The sequence below is a fragment of the Corvus moneduloides genome, chromosome 1, assembly GCF_009650955.1.
Source record: "Corvus moneduloides isolate bCorMon1 chromosome 1, bCorMon1.pri, whole genome shotgun sequence".
Lineage (NCBI taxonomy): Eukaryota > Metazoa > Chordata > Aves > Passeriformes > Corvidae > Corvus > Corvus moneduloides.
Genome location: NC_045476.1, coordinates 40,765,208 through 40,780,322, shown reverse-complemented (window position 1 = coordinate 40,780,322; position 15,115 = coordinate 40,765,208). Strand labels below are relative to the sequence as shown.

At 38.5% G+C, this 15,115-nt stretch overlaps 1 long non-coding RNA gene across 1 annotated transcript; it reads right to left on the bottom strand.

Annotated features, from left to right (window-relative positions):
- Window positions 1-518: 518 nt before the first annotated feature.
- On the bottom strand, window positions 519-14,219 carry LOC116443379. The gene is made up of 3 exons (XR_004239852.1): window positions 14,133-14,219; window positions 7,059-7,061; window positions 519-529 (listed from the first exon to the last, which is right to left on the bottom strand). It is a non-coding gene; the product is annotated as an uncharacterized LOC116443379 (long non-coding RNA).
- Between the last annotated feature and the right edge of the window lie 896 nt (window positions 14,220-15,115).

Genomic DNA, 15,115 nt, shown 5'->3' with positions numbered 1-15,115 from the left:
GAATGGTATAAAGTGGGGCTTATAAAAGACTGAAAAGATCATTTATCCAATCCTCTTCAAGTTGCTGGACAGAAGAAGACAGGTGTATTTTTTTCTCCCTCTTCTCTGGTGAATTTGCACGTAATGCTTACTATCTCATACCATACTCAGCCTTGACAGAAGTATCCAGTGGAGATAACCTAAAATATGCAAAGAGCTGAATTATGATTCTGTCCCTCTGGTTTCTAAAACTCAGCTGTCAGCTTTGGTCTTTGACTTTTGAGAGCCTGTTCTGCAAAGTAGAATGTGCATTCATAGATGGCTTGATATAAGAGTATTTGCCATGATTTCAAAGGTAGAAACAAATGCTAAGTTTTTAGAATAAGCATAGTATAAGTTCAGGAAGCGGCCATTTTTCAGTTTAACTTTTCCTGACCTTGGTCTTTTCCATAAAGGATGCCTGGAACAGGCACTCCTTAAAGGAAGTTCCACAAATCCAGACATTCTAAACTCTGAGCTCTGCCAGCTTCAGTCAGTCATAAACTTCTCCCTACTATACTGTGTTATAGCCTAAAAATAGGGCTATACTTTCAGAAAATGAAGTAACATTAAAGTTATGAAAGTTGATAAAACAGATTTCAGGTGCTAGCAACCTGAAATGACAATGAGAGGAAGAATCTAAGGGTTTGCACACACAGACAATTTTCTTCCTACTTTATAAGCTACAAGGAGGCTGGAGAAATTTGTTCTATTTTTCTGACATCCCATTTGTATGAAATGACGGACAAATGTTTAATCTTACTATCCTATTGGGGAAAAAATAAGAAACAATTCTGGGGGACCTTGAAATCCTGATCAGGAGAGGTCAACCCCTAACTGACAAGACAGGCACTGGATCTCTAAAATCATCTCATAAATATTTGAAACTGTCGTCAGAAATGAACATTTAAACAAACAATATAGCAAAGCTTTGAATGGTCTCAATAAAAACTTTCCCTGTCCAAATATGTTCTCCACAGACTTTTCAAAGCACTTAATGAAAAACAAGTAGAAAGGATCTGAGGTTTTAGTATAAATATCAAATGGAACAGGAAAGGTCTTCAAAAGATCATGCACCACTTTTTTTGGTTTTTTTTTACACTCCTTGAACAAAATCATCATCTAAAAGCTATAAATAAGCTCATACACAGAATGTGCTTCATAAACTAGAATAGGGTCTTATTATGAGAAAACACAGCCCATACTAATTTAATCTGTTCCCAGATTGCTTCATGTCAGAAATAAAATTTGTTCTGCTTTTAGTAGAGAAGGGCATAGAATTGTATTGCCGACCAGGAAAAATGGGGTTTATAGGCAGAAACAAAGACAAGAATCAGTCAGTATGAAAGAGGTTTAGATATTCATATATTTTTGCTAACAACACTGAGGTCTGCTACACCACATTTAGAACACCAGCAAAGTCTTTGGCAGTTGCTATCGCCTTATTTTTGCCAGCAAGTTCTGTTCTAACCAAGTTTAGACAACACTTCTGATAGCAACAAAAGCAGCTGGTCTACTGTAGAAATCCCAGTGGAGATGGAGCTGCTCCAGTGTCAGCCTAAGAGTGTAATGGGGAGTTTGCCAAAAAAGGATAGGTTAGATGAAGTCTTCAGAGGCTACGCATAAACCAAACGTGTCCAAATCTTGGCAGTTAACTGCCAGGAAGTTTATAACCCAGGGAGAAAGAGAAGGCAAGTCTCCTGACATAACCACAGCATTTTCTCACTTTCATAGAGTTTCAGAAGGAAAACTGATGTTGCTTGATGATGCAGTGCACCAGAAATAAGTCAGAGGCCATCACCCACAGGCAAGCATTTCAGGGTAATTTGAATCTTAGGAAAATATTACAAAGGGAAACATATGTAAGCAAGCCAACCCAAGCCATCACACAAGAAAGAGAAGGTTTTAAGGGGAGAGAAGAGTATTGTCTGCATGAAAGTAAACTGATGAGGTGATGCCAAAGGTTTTAAGATTATTTTTCTTTCGTTTAGTAGTTTTGAGGGCAAATACCACTCCTATCAACACAAATTTTATGTGTAACGATTCTGACACATTCCTTGTGCTCAAGTAAATTTTCTTCACAGAGGATAGGAACCGTGTTTGTGCATTCAGAGGTACTAATGGCCTTATTAATTAATAAATATAGGAAAAAAAAATCTATGAAACAATTTCTTTCCACTTTGTTTTTTTTCCTAACAATTCCCTAGCATAAAACAAGCATAACTCTATGAAGTTGGCTTTAAATGCAGTACGTGTTCTTCAGGCTTGAGTCTTGATGAAAGGAAAAAATAAAAGTGAAGGGAAGGTAGAAAAATACTCTTGTATCAGCTTCTTTCTCAGGAAAATTCTCCACTTTAGTTCAAGTCAAAGGTTACCAACTTCTTATTTGGCCAAGAGCAGTTTGCTTCAACCAAGACGGACAATAGAAATAAACAGTGTAAGTTTACAGAAAAGGGATGAATCTCCATTTGTAATGTAGAACCAAGGCAGTACATTTTTCATTTACAATCTGTAACACAATGCAGTTAATGTTTCTCCCTTGGAGAATAAAGTTCTATTTTTCTCATGAATGCTGCCCTTAGCTATCCAGTAATACACTCATGGAAGGACTGACCAGGAAGCACACAGCTTCCTGTGTCACTGGTTACTGAACTTCCTGTGCATCCCTGTACTGTTAGTGACACCCTTTGGGAAGAGCTGGGTCTCTGAAAAAATTGTGCTACATAATGCAGAAGATAAAGAAATTCAAACCCAACTAGAATCAAAGCAATCAAATCAAATGTAGTTGAGCTCTGTTATGCATCCTGTTTCCCAGAGTCTACTTAATGTCACATAACATCAGAAATAAAATCAAAATACATATTTTAAAGGTTTAATCACAGCTCTTACTCTCTAGAAATCCAGCAGACAATGAAAGGAAGTTCAAACATTGTTGCACAGTTTACACAAAAGCAATAGGTATCATTAAAAGTAAAAATGACATTGAGAAGGTCACCTTTTTACGGTGGCTGGTGCTGAAATACATGGTATGTTTAGGCATCTCTTGTTAACACAGATCAAAGGAGGCAGTGAAACTGCAACATAGAAATGCAAAGTAAAACTAGGGGTTTATCTATGGTACAAGGTACATTAGGGTATCTGTGGCTGAATGAAAACTGCAGAATCAAATTTGTTTTCTCACGAAGGAAAAGAATATTGAAATGCAGGGCATAGTAAAAAAGCTTCAGAAAGGGCTTAAAAGACTGGCAGATTTAGAATTAAATCTGGGCACATTATTTAGACCTAGCTCAAGATCTACTCTAGTCCAGAGCAAGGCTTCTAGCAGATGGATGGCAATCTGACTCAGCAGACGTGACTGAAAATTCAAAATGTCAGTAAAAAGGACAACTTGGGTATGAAGCTCAGCTCCGCAGGGGACTAAGGGGTATGCTTACAGAACTCAAAATCAAAGTCAAGCAAAGTATCACATGAAGCCTTACATTCTGTGATAGCCAGCACAATCTAGGAAAACATGTCACAAAATGCATGTAGGAAGAAGCAAAACATCTAATACATTATGGCATTTTGCAAGGGTGCACCAGCAGAGTGCATAACATCAAAAAGAAGACAATGAGGGCCTCATTAAATCTGATTAATTCCTCACAGGAGTTCTACCAGGAGACGAATGGACTGCCAGTTAGAACGCAAATGGGAAATGTATTGCTTTGTGCACCAGTGTCCGGCTTAAAACTAATGTATTGCCAGAACTGCAGAGTTTCTAATAAAAAGCCACTAATCACAGAAGTTAAGCAATAGAACCTAGACTTCACAGTGGTTAGCTTTCCCCACAGACATAATACATTAATTAGGTTATATTTCTATGAATTATAACAGTGTCAAAGCCCCAACTTCTGGATTTAAAGTAATTAATAACCTTGGTCTTACTAAGGAGACCACACTCAGATGCAAAGGGAAAGCAAAATAATTCAGATTATTATGAAGACATCTTCCTGAATAAGTGTAAAAGTCCTCACAGAGTATTGAAAAGAGCTGGAAAAGTTCAAGAACTTCAGATTTCATGCCTCCAGAAAAGTTCTCCTTGACCTACCATAGCATGAGAAGAGAACCTGAATGCGTTATTTTGGGAGTCACAGAGCAAACAGAAGAACCCAAAGAGCAAACACATTTCAGCATCATAAGAAAAATATTCCACTTAGGCATGGTTTCCAAAGAATTCAGCAAATATTTAAAAAAGAAACATGCTCCATTTCCTCAAAAGGGAAGAACACTCAGGGAATGTGGCTGATGCCAAAGATTTTTCTTCACTTAATGCATTCTCAAAATTGCCTGTGTATATCTGCAATAGCCTATCCTACAAAGCTTATATATTTCACTCTTCCTTGTGAATAAAGACTAAATTGTATTTTTCTTTAATCCAATATTCTAATTAAATTTCCAAGGTTTAAAGGTGCAAGAAAGTGCCCAGTTAGTATGGTAATTAATGACTAGAAATCCAACTTTCCATTACATTATAATTTGGACAGCTCACACACTTCAGAAGACTTCTAATTGTGTTACTGATGATGAATGTTGAATGGTCAAAGCTTGTGTGTGTTGTGCATTTTACCATCCTCAAGGCCAGCACACTAAACAGTTTAAAACATTCAAATAAATACTCTTGCAAACTTAGAAGCTAAGCCATAAACTGCTAAGTTCAGTGTTATTACAAAGTAGGATATTAATTCAACTCATTCATTAACTTTAGGAATCACAATAAAAAGTGACATGTTTACTGGCCATAAACTTCACTTTGTACCACATTTTGTTCAGAAACATTTGGTGTAATGCTTCCTCTGTCTCTATCTTGTCTTTTGCTCTGACAGTTTGCATACGAACTCTGTAAACCAATAAAGTCCCCATATGTTTGAACTTCAGCTGCATGGGACAGGTTTATTGCTGGGAAACAGCAACTCCCTCTAGTGCCAAAGGAGCTTCCTCTCTTACAGCACACTAAATTAATCTCCTGTGAAAGTCATTAATTGCTAATTAATGTTGTGTTCTCGTTATAAAGTAGCATTCAAAAGTCTTTTCTCCTATTAGTATGTTTTGTTGTATCTGCTGACACAAGTGTTAACAGGAACTAAAATTTAATAGAAACAAAAATAACTTCTGTGTCTGCAAATTAGGACACTGTTGGACATTGATGATTTTTTTTTTAAACACATGATGTTAAGCACACTGAAAAGCTTTGGTTTACATGCTCAAGCCCTGTCAGACTGGCACTAAAGCTGGCTCACTGCCATCTTTGAAAACTGTTTCAGAGCCCTGTGGCTTTTACAATTTATGGTAAGTGTATGATTTCCAAGCAAACAGCAACATTGAAATCAGTTACAGTTACTCTGGATGCTAAATTTGTCCTAGATGTTGATACTGAGCAGGTTAATATGCATAGAATCTACCATGGAATAACAAAGCAGAAAGTTGCAAGCCTTGTGGGAGTTTTTATCCTCTGAAGACAAGATAAATAAAAGTCCTATGCCCTTGAGTTACAAACTAGCTGCTGCAGATCAGTTCCACTCGGGGCATTCCATGCTGGCTTGGCGTGCTGATAAGCAGGTTTGGATGCTGCTGGTACTGTTAGACTGCACATACTGTATACAAAGGTTACTGAGGTTGTCACAGTGCACAGAGGCTTTTCGTACATTAGGATTGCACAGCTTGCTTTGTTTTCTGATGCACAGCAATGGAACAACACGAAACTAAGAGGTAAAGGCAAAAAACCAGCACAGTGCTGGGAAGAAATAAGGTTACAGCTCTTTAAAGGTGACCAGAGGCAGCAGGGAAGCTGTCCTGCCTCCATCACAGAGGGGAGACTAGCCTGCAATGCTAGATCTGACCTCCATCCTTTGCTAAGTTGTATGGGTGGAAAAGAATAGGAGATGGTGTTTATAGAAAAGATCTCACTAGAAATTACGTTCCCATTACAATACTCCAAAATTAGATAATGACCTGATGTCCAAAAATATGCAGTTTTAAACCCTTATAGGATCACTTACTATGACCTACTATCCAGAAAAAGATGAACGCAGGAAACAAGCAGCTGCCCAGCTGTCTTTGGGTCAGAAGCGGAGGTACAAGCTGTCCCTCCTGTAGTGTATGTGGTGGCCAATTACAAAGCAGACAAGCACAGGGCAATATCCATCCCTGTACAGATCAAGAGCAGCAAGGTTTGTATCTGTATGCTGCAGTGTGGCAGAGTTCTGTACAGTGAAGCAGCTAAAATAGCACAAAGTCAGCATTCAGAGCATTAGGGTCTCTACAGAGCAAATAGAAGGGATGCAGACAGTGGGGCCAAGAAATGACATGTCTATCCCAGTGCAACTGCCAAGTGCAATTTGGCTTTCTTATTCCTGCAGCCTAATTTTTTTTTTTTTCCTCTGGGATCACTGACACCTTGTGAGTCCCACACATAGAACTACAGCAGACTCTTTGGATTTACACAACCAATAGTTCACAACCTGGTGTTCATCAACCATCTTGGCTTGGTAGTCAGCTCAAAGGCTCACAAACTTCTTTCCTGCCATAAAAACCCACCCATTATGAGAAGATTACCTGAGATTTAACTAAGTAACCAGGCTGACTGCCCAGGTGGAGCCATGGGATAAGATGATTCTCTTAAGTCTCCCAAGAATCTCTTAAGGCTATTGAAAATAGATTTCAGTATCTATTAGGTATTTTGTGGCTAACAAAACACTGGCTGGAGTAGTTGCTGGAGTTTTTAGATTTTATATGAAAAGTTAGCAAGCTGCTTTTTACTAAATACTGTATACAACAGTATAGATATAGATTTTGTTTATCATACCTGATTTATTTTCAATTTAATCTCACATAATAACAGTACAAGGGAATAAGAAGATATTTTCACTTCCATTCTTAAATAGTTTTGTAATTGGGAATAATTTCCCCTTTTTACATACCTTCTTTGCATGAATGAGTCATGTATTTATTGTTACTTCATATGGTCCTAGTCCCTAATCCTGCATAATTTTACTCAAATAAACTGGCTCTGTGGTTGCTTAAACTAAAGTCAGTTAGGAATACAAATAAACTGCGTTTTTGTTCAGCTGATCTTTGTCCTGTTGGTAGTCTCATTCCTACCTTCAGTGAAGCAGGATCAGCACAGGTGCATCCACATAACAGCAAGGGCTGAGCTGAAATGCAGCTCCTGAGACAACAGGTGGAGTGTGCATGGATGAAAATGTGCATCCTAGTCCCATTTGAGGCTTCTCACAGCTTTCTCCTGACCTAGCTGTTTACAGAGCAGCCTGATCCAACATTACACAGCTGTATCACACCGTAGTTGCCTGTGAACAGAGGCAGCCAAAGCCTGGCAGATGGGGAAGGTGTTCCAGAGAAGGCTCATGGAAAATGATGGTTACAGATTGATCAAGGTAACTGGAGTCTGTGGGCCCACTGAGGGCCTTGACAGCACCTGAGTTAAAATGTTCTGTAAAGACTTTTCTAGCTACTTATTTCCATTTAAAAATGGAGCAGCCTTCTTATATTTTTTTTCTCCTTGCTACGTCAAATATTCACCAGTCCATGCACACCGAGGCTGTCATTTTGATTAAATGAACCCAGTTACTTTCTGATTTTAGTACTTTACATTGACTGTTTCATAGTGGATTCCTATTACTTATTGTTGCACAGCGTTTGCATTCCATGGTTCTCAGTTCAGTTTCTCTTGATAGACATGACAGTTCACTAATTTGCTCCAAAAAGTGACAATGGCATGTAACCAGATTTGAATGCAACAAAAAAAAAATCAATTTTGGAACTACATACAGTTTCACATAGTCTATGTCAATAAAAGCTATTAAGCAGTAACAAACCAGCTTTCAGAGGCAGCTTTTGAGAGCATTAGCTAAGCATAGTATTGACTAGCAGGGACTGCTGGGCACAATTACTTCTAAAAAAATCAGTCAATACATCTTCCTATAATAACTTTATCTGAATGTTTTCTTCAGGCTGCATAAGGCTGAATATCTGATATATGAATAGAAATGAAGACACATACATAAGTCAACATTCCCTCTGTTAATGGAAGTGCCTTTACTATCTCGATCCTTATTTTGGAAGTTCCAAACTTCATGTCTTGTGTTACTAAAAACTTGGGAAGAACTGAGACTGTCTTATCAGAAAGCTGAAAGTCTAGTTGCATGCCAGTTAAAATTCTTTCGAGATGTACTAATAGTCATTGGAGCACAGGAGAGAGAGATTCTAAGTGATCTGTCCTGATGCCAGATCACTGCACAGCACATCAGATTCCATTATGGCTGAGAGAACTGTGCAGTCACTTATCTGTGCTTCCCATCTTGCAGATGGCGCTTACATCCATGAACTTATGATTCCATAATTCAACCGACCAGTCAGACACTTTACATCTTGACCAGCTAGAAGCAGTTTTCACTTCAAGTCCAGGTACTTCTTTACTCTCAGATCCTTCACTGCAACAACGCACTGGTTCCAAGTGCCCCTCCAGAGCTGCCCAGAGTCAGCATGATGATAGTGCACAGCACTGTAGCTAGCAGTCCAAGAAACCAGGAATAGTTGACCTCAGTGCTAAGACAATCCTGACTACTGCTTGTTAGGAGCTTGCAAGCCCACTTAGAACTCTTTTACATTAAAATGTGGAGGCAATGATGCCAATGATTGTGCAGCAGATCTGCAGCCATCTGTGGCACCACAGATGTACAAAACGAAAAAAACCCCAAAGAAGTACAGAACTTCCACTCAAGTTAAAGCAGAGTTTTCCTACTTGCAGCATTCTATGGATAATGATACACGAAGACAGATGAGAACAGTTATGCTACATGGACATTAGCCAGTGCTGTTTACCTAAAGAACCAGATTTTAATTAATTTGGCTTTTTTTTCCTCCCTCAATAATCCCTTTGCAGTTGGCAGACCACAGGAAGAAAAATGCCACATGATTAAAACCTTTTTTGACTAATAAAAGTGATAAAGAGTAAAAAATTTCAATTCTCTCCTCTTAAATCTCATTTATACTCTATATGTGCTTGATAATAGCTCTGTGCAGTTACAGGAACACAGTTCCATTGATTGAGGCTGCACAGTAGTAGGAGGCTCATTTTAGAGTTCTATAAGAGATCCTGTCACTGCACTATCTGGAAGGCAGAGAAACTACTGAGCAAGAGTTATCCACAAAGCAGAACCCAATGATGAGAGCAGGACATAGCTGAAATAAGCACCAGAGTAGAGGCACTAGTTAATCTCTAGCAGCTGTAAGAGTCACATCAGAGATGCTGATTGATCTATGCATTGCAAATTTAAGACTTGTATTAAATCTGACTGTTTAGGCAGGGAACTAGTCCTACATTCCTACATCATCATTCCTACACCATTTTCCTAGCTTCCAAAGACAAAGCTTGTTACTGTGTGCTTTCCTGAGGAAAGGTTAGAAAGAAAGCCTTCCCTGCAAGCCATTGAGAGGTTCAGTGAGAAAGGTGAGATAAAGGCTAGTTCAGTTTCAAGACGAATGGAAGACAGAAAAGAAAGAAATTGTTTGAGGTCATCTGCACTTCAATGAAAAAGGGATAAATCCACATCTCTAGAGCAAAACTTGCCTTTATTTTCTGTTTTTTAAGGAATATACTTTAATGCTGTTTATCTATAGTACAGAGCAATGACAAGCAAATCTTCTAAAAATAGTTCTCCACTGCCTAATGATTGTAGGCAAGAAACACTTTCCTGGCAGACACTCATATTTGCAAAGATCATTTTTGTGTATTGCCCTCAGCCCACATAATTCTGTCTCTGTTTTATATTTAGACTTTGTATTCCAGGACACAAATCTAATAGCACTAAATTGCTTAGTCAGATATTTGACTTCTCACTATGGGCTGAGACAGTCGTTCAACAGTTTAAGTTAGAAAAAGCAGATAAACACAGCTAATTCTCCTTTCTGATTTTCCGCATGGACAGCACAAATGACAACTTTTGTATCAGCACAAGGTGGGGGAAGAAAGTGTGGAAAGGGGAATGGGCAATTGAGGGAGGATGGCCTTTTTACTGACACAAAATGTTTATCATGCTATGACCTTAATTAATAAAGATGTTACATAGAAGTTTAATGGAATAACTTGCAAAAAATTACCTGAAAGAAGTTGTGCAGGCAGAGGAAAAAATGGTACCAGTTCAATATGTAAGATACAGGCAGAAGGTCTTTATGAAGCTAAAATCAGATATTTCTTTTCCAGATTTCTCCTTAAGTATTAAGCTTTATAATCTGTGCTTGACCTAGGTTCACAGCTAGATTAAAATTGTATTTATCTTGTAAGGGCTGCCAAAATGCAATATGATAAAGTTGAAAACATTCTTTCTCCTTTCAGAACAGAGGTGTGATCTCTTTGGAAGACAGAGTTATTTTGAAGGTGCTTGTCAAGCTTGCATGAGGTGGGTAGTTCTCGAAACATAAAGTAAGCACATTTCCCTCAATGTAAGGAAAATCAAAATAGCTTTTAACCCACAAATCACCTTCCTTTCCTCATTAACTTTTTATCCTCAAAAATGCAGATTAGTCAGTCAAAATAGAACAGGACTGGAAAGAGAAACATTTGAATAAAGTTGTGGACAGCTGACAAAATAAGCACAGATAAGAAGTGGGAAAACAGGTTATGTGAAGAAAGGATGGATAGGGAGTGGAGGTGAAGGGGAGAAAAGGTAAAATGTTTATTCTTCTTAACATTTCCTGGCCTTCGTATACACTTCTTTTTGCAGGACTTCAAAGTTACCCAGCAGTCACTGGGAATAAAATCCCAAAAACTAAAAGTCAAACCTAACTCCTTCCTCTACACGTTCAAGAGAGTCAAAGTCTGGGACTTTCTTAATTCTATTATGTAGTTGCATGTATGTTTGTTTAATTTAGGCAGTACCTCATCCTCATGTCTGTATTTGAGATGCTTTAGAAACTGAGGTGTCTTAGGAAAGTATTAATTATTATATCCTAATCTGCTTCCCCTTGAGGTCACCTAGTCAGAGAGGCTGAGCTATGCTGCCTAATCCATATCCATAAACAGGAGTTTATAGTACTAAAGAAGTCACAGAATTTTATAAGTCCCACACTCTCACAACAGCACATAGATAAAAGAAATTCCTAGAAAATCACCAGAATTTAGAATGACTCAAAATGTGTTTCAAGATGTTAATATGTTCTGGTGAAATAATGATCTATTTATTATATAATTAGATCATTATATATATATATAATCTATATATTATATATAGATATATATATCATATAACTCAAATTCTTATCTTTTGTGAAGAACACTAAGAATAAACTAAAAGAAAACTGCTATTTAATGCATTTAATTATATCCTAAGAAAACTTATTTTATAATACATTCAACAAGAAAATCAGCCTATTAAGGGAAAAATTTCCAAGTAGGTAATCAGGACTTTTTTTCAGAAACATGCAATTGAAGCTAAATATTTTATATTGCTGTAGCTCTTCTGTATTTTGTAGTTGCCAGATGTTTCTGCTTTGTACAGGGCTCTTTGCAGTTGTAGATTAGCACTGACGTATCATTATCTCTGGGTACTGAGTTTTGAAAGGAGTTTGTCAGGTTTCAATAAATGCTTGGATTGTCAGACAAATAGAGAACTCCCTAGAAAAAAGAGGAACAAGCATCCCAGAAATATTTAGAATAGTTAAAATAGATCAATACATTAAGCTGTAAGCACAGTGACTCTGCCTATAAGTAGTCTAGAACATGCAACTAGAGGGTATCAGAGCTGCAGGGCAGGGCATCAATACTGCCCTTTCATGAGTTGCTTTTTTTCTTCTTAGTGGTTGCTCAATCCCTGCTGTCTTTTTCATCACCATGTGTAAAGTCAAATGAAGCACTGAAGAAAAGAAATAGATCTATGTCTATTGACATTGGACCTACAAACCACTTAGACACAGAGGAAAACTGGTAACAAGAACAGTGATGCAATTGTGTATTACTTTCTCCCCCGTTCAAAAAGTATTTCTATGTTAATGAACTTCCTTTTTTTTTTCTGTAATGGAATTATGGGTATCAAATTAGCTGCTCTCTGATATGCACCAAATAAAGTTAATATTGTCTTAGTCTTTTGGGGTGTTGACAGATCAAATCTGTCAAATCTTAGTGGTGGTTTAATAAACCCAGTTGCCTGCTTCACCTGTCAGAGGAGCTCATACTGTTGTCATAGCAAAGCTGGCATGAGGGAACATGTGCTCCTGCTGCAGCTGCTTCACTTGGACTGTCACAGCTATGCCATCAGCATGTGGTTTTTTATGAAAGATGATGCAAGTCTGATTTCCCTGAGATTACCTTTCAGATTGCTTTTGCTCCTAACCCTTCTCATTAGCAATTTAAGGTAAGGTGTCAGACTCTGAACTCAAGCCACTGACATGTAATTTCTTCTGCTAGCCCTGAGAAACAGATTAAAATCTCCAGCTGAGGTCGGTTTGGCCCACTAGATTAGGAGGACAGCACCTTCAGTCAGTACAACTAGATTGCCTGAACACATCTGTCTGAGCCTACAGATGAGGCATAAAAGAAAATCTTGTATTCTTGCTAACATTTATGAACTGGCAGCACTTGTTTTAACAACAGAAAGATTCTTTCTTGCTCTTTCTTCTCCATTGTCTGCAATGTTTTTGTTTAAAGGATTGGCTGTTTCTTACTTCAGAAGCCGTTTAAATTAATCAGGCCGAAATTCATCAGGTAGTTGGACTAGATGGTTGTTGTAGTTCCCTTCCAACTGAAATAGTCTATTTCACTTTATTCTATTCTGTAACATTTAAAGTGGCATGGTAGACCTGCACAATATACTTCTGTAATCTGCATATAAGGATTATTCAAGATGAATATGTGTTTACATTTTGGCTTTTTGTAAAGTTTGTGTAAACTTGATCTGTTTAAGTAGAGTGCAGTTTAGTAAATGTATGTTAAGCTTCAGGTTGCAGGCTGCCAGTGAGACAATGGCAATTCTATGTAAAACACAGAAGTACACACACAGCCTCACAATATGGTGTGGACTGATGGACCATAGCCTTCTAGACTGTTGAAGAACTGTCAGCTTTTTGAGAAAATCTATAGAAATTATAATTTATCTGCATTTTTTTAATATTTTAAATTTAGCTTAATAAAGACTTTAACTTTTCTGTCCAGACTGTCAAAATGATCCTGAAGTGGTCATATTCAGGATGTACATTTTGCATAATATTCAGTTCCCTATTTCATTAAGTATTTAGATTCCAGTCACTTACTACTCCATTTTATAGGACTACCCCCTCCCCAATCCCTCAAAACCTAGGCTAGATATTATCAACCCTGGTCTCTGAATGCTTAAAGCAAGTGTAAGCAAAAAACTCTCTCACTGGACTCAAACAATGAGATGAGGGCTTTCTCCACATTAGGAAGTGCTAGCAGTAGAAATAAAGATACTAATGAAAGCAGATTGGATATGGGCAAGTTTTGTTGGTTTTGGTTGTTGCTTTGGGGTTTTTTTTCTCTACTGTTATAGTTTAATTTTATAGCAAACTGGCAGTGGAGTAAATGAAGTAAATGAAAACCCTGCTTTGAAACTGAAAGGAAAACACTAGATAGCAGTTCACACTGCTTCAGATACGATGAGCCAAAAGGCATCAGAGCTGATCCAACTTTTCTTCTTATATAGCTTCTAATTGAAAGAGCATTTCATTGACAGCTAACACCTAGCAAGCCATCTGGAAGAGGTACAAGAGAAGAAATGTGCTGTAATGAAAAGCTCAAAAGGGTATTGTCTTGATACACGGTTGATTTTAATAAGAGAGGGGAGCACTGTCCTCGTACAGGGACAGAGCATTGTCAAAGAATCATAGAATATGCTGAGTTGAAAGGGACACACTACGATCATCGAAGCCCAGCTCCTGGCCCGGAACAGCACACCCCAAGAATCACACCCTGCACAAGAGCATTGTACAAATGCTTTTTGAACTCTGTCAGGCTTGATGCTGTGACCACTTCCCTGGGAACCCTGTTCCAATGTCCAACAACTCTCTGGATGAAGAACCTCTTCCTAATATCCAACCTAACCCCCCACCACAGCTTCCTGCTGTTCTCTTGGGTCCTATCACTGGTCATCAGAGAAAAGAGATCAATGCTTGCCCCTCCACTTCCCCTCCTCAGGAAGTTGCAGACCATGATGAGATCGCGCCTCAGTCTTTCCTTGATAATTTATTATTAAATACAGCTTAAAGTGTCAGTAGAAGTACACACTTGATGGAAAAGTTTATCACAGATGACTCAAACCCATCTATCAGACCAACAACACATCCACTTCTTTTTCCCCTGGAGAAGCATGTGGGATGGAGAACAATATGGTTTTGGTTGAAGGCTGAAGGCAGAGTATTTGAAAACACTCATATTTCTGTTGTTAAGATTCCTCCAGGCCTAACCTGCTATTACCTGATACATCAGTTCCTCCACACCTGGGAACCTTCAAAGACTTACTCCAAAGCTATATACCACTAGGAGAGAGCAGAAGTTTTGTTGTTATCACATGTATGACTGGAATGTATGGTATTAGTTCAGCAGATAATGGTGACAATAAGGATTCTTCCCCTGAACTCGGCACTGGTGAGGCCACACCTCGAGTGCTATGTCCAGTTCTGGACCCCTCAATTCATGAAGGACATTGAGGTGCTGGAACAAGTCCAGAGAAGGGCAGCAGAGCTGGTGAGGGATCTGGAACACAAGTCCTGTGAGGAGCGGCTGAGGGAGCTGCGATTGTTTAGCCTGGAAAAAGGAGGTGGTGTTGGGGTGACATTGATATCTAGAACTGCCTGAAAGGAGATTGTAGCCAGGTGGGGGCCAGCCTCTTCTCCCAAGTAACAAGTGACAGGACAAGAGGACATAGTCTTAAACTGTGCCAGATGAGGTTCAGGTTGGACATTAGGAAGAATTTCTTCACAGAAAGGGTGATTAGATATTGGAATGGACTGTCCAGGGTGGTGGTGGAGTCACCGTCCCTGGAGGTGTTTAAGGAAAGACTGGACGTGGCCACTCAGTGCCGTGGTCGAGTTG